General features: G+C 38.3%; 1 long non-coding RNA gene across 1 annotated transcript; it reads right to left on the bottom strand.

Annotated features, from left to right (window-relative positions):
- Positions 1-1,626: 1,626 nt before the first annotated feature.
- LOC124881331 lies at positions 1,627-2,143 on the bottom strand. Its single transcript, XR_007041615.1, has 3 exons — positions 2,087-2,143; positions 1,789-1,992; positions 1,627-1,684 (listed from the first exon to the last, which is right to left on the bottom strand). It is a non-coding gene; the product is annotated as an uncharacterized LOC124881331 (long non-coding RNA).
- Between the last annotated feature and the right edge of the window lie 203 nt (positions 2,144-2,346).

The following is a 2,346-nucleotide window of genomic DNA, read 5'->3' as shown; positions in this document are numbered from 1 at the left end:
TAACGTATATCCTTTTGCACACCTTGCACAGTTTTACCAACTCACAGTCACTCATGGGCCTGTCAGCACTAGGTCTTTTGCGAGGTTCCCTGTGTCTACTGAAACAAGAAGAGTTACAACAGATTCTGTGACAACCTGCACAGGCGACAGGTTCGTTAATTTCACGCATACACTGGTATGAGTGACACACCGGACAATGGCCTTCACAATGGTGTGTGTCTGGCTTTTCATAGCTCCCGTAACAATATGCACAGATGTATCTCGATCCTATAAAACCCTTGAGAGTTTTTATCCCATAGTAGTGACCTTGAAATAACAGCAGAAAGAGAGGGTTTGATCGATCAGGGAAACTGGTCTCAAATTTACACAGAGCTGCAGAGCCTGTAACGGTTCTGTGAAACACTACAATTTTTCTCTTTAGAATGTTTTCAAATGTACCAATGTCGCTGAAAGTTACTGCTGTCTGATCATCTAAACCAGCCCTGTGTTGCCACTCCCTCCCCAGCTCTAAAGCCTGATTATCAGTAAGGTTAGAGTCAGAGACGTGTGCAAGACTGATGGCAAAGCATAATTGATTACCAATATTATCTACAATATACAGGTGACGCTTTTTCTTATTAATCAGTTCACAGTCTAACGTTCCTTTAACCTTACGTTTCGACCCTCCTGCAGGGTCATTAACTACCTGTAGAACAAATTCCAGGTTATTATCGGCAGTCATTTCAGCGTTGGACTGTACTAACTCATCCAGAAAATCCTCAAAAGCAGGCAGAATCATATTCCCATCATCGTTAATGGTAAATGTGACGTTACGGTTCAGATTTTCCCCGACTAATTCTAGCTGCACAACATTGTTACGTCTGGCTAAAGATCTTGCAGTATCGGCTAATTCAGTGAGAATATGCATGATGTTTATATAGATTGTAGCAAGATCAGGAACATGACCAGGGCAGGGAGATTTTGATTTATTACATTTTCACTGTTAGTCGGAGATGCATTTAACCCGATGTTATCTGCTACATCAGCATTAACAGGACTTTCATTAAGATGAGCAACAACATTCCTTATCTCATTCAGCGCATGTGTGATCTGGCTTTCCATATTAACATGAGTATCAGAAGAAGAAGACCCAGGGATCAGTTTAAATTACCTTGATATCAGCGCAATGTTTCAGTAACAATGTCTGACATGCTGCCAGAAGCGTTAAACATGATGCTTTATTACAACGGTCACGTAAGGATAGGGGAACTCTCTGTCTGCGATGTTGCTGTCCAGGTCTCGATTAAATCTGCTCCACCATCAACGTTGCCTCTGGAAAGATAAAGAAAAAAAATAAATTAATGAAATATGCTAATTAATTCAGTAGGTAAATGAGTATAAGAAGAATTAAACTTACCATTCAATAAACCTTTAACAAGCCTTGCCCTGGTATAAAGAGCACAGAGTCGCCGTCTTTTCCTCAATTTAAGATATTCTGTGAAACAAAATAAAGTTACCTTACAATGCAGGTCTTTTGAAAAAAAAAAAATTTTGTTTCTGTGAAGATTTGAATATAACTATAACTTACTCCGTACACGGGGTATTTGAACGGTTCCGGGCGGTTCCAACTCTTCCTGCACTGAACTGCTACAGTTCTGCTGAATGTTATCCAGGCTTGGGTTCTGGATTAAATCATTCGATATATCTGTAAAATATTTTATCAGGGGTTAAAACAAGTCTGCAATATCGCATAGACTTGTGAAAACATATGCTTAGAAATATATATATATATATTTATTTTTGACTTACTCTCCTCTTCCGGAGCTGTTAATTTTTCCGGCGCACGGTCAGGTGACTGTGGTGCATGAATGGCTTCGCCCTCTATTTCATGTTTAGCTGGGATCGGATTGTCTTTTTTAAAGACAAGTTTTCGTCTCAACTTTGATTTTTTCGGAGGCAGATGGTTATAAACGCTGACCTCTCTAACGTTCAGGAATACGTCTCTTGTTAAATCTGTAAGTAGAATTTATCTCATTTATTTTTTAAATCACAAAATAGCATTCACCAGTTGACTAAACTAGATGTTGTTGTTGCAGTTAATAATTACCATAGTCAGACTGTGTAAAAACGATACCATCCAGCTCATCACTCGTGGGTTCTAAAGAATATAAGTTAAACATTATTATTATCCAACGAGCATTCACAAGCACTTAAAGAATTCTTAAAGATGAATACTTACTACTGAAGATTGCGTTGTATCTTTCGATAGAAGCAGAATGTTCACCTTCTTCGTTTCCTGAAATATTTTCCTAAATTTTTTTCAGCTTCTCCTTACAAGTGTTCTAAAAATATTTCAGTGTAATTGGT

This window comes from Girardinichthys multiradiatus, chromosome 14 (assembly GCF_021462225.1).
Source record: "Girardinichthys multiradiatus isolate DD_20200921_A chromosome 14, DD_fGirMul_XY1, whole genome shotgun sequence".
NCBI classification, from domain to species: domain Eukaryota; kingdom Metazoa; phylum Chordata; class Actinopteri; order Cyprinodontiformes; family Goodeidae; genus Girardinichthys; species Girardinichthys multiradiatus.
The sequence above is the reverse complement of the archived record's forward strand: the minus strand, read 5'-3'. Positions and strand labels throughout refer to the sequence as shown.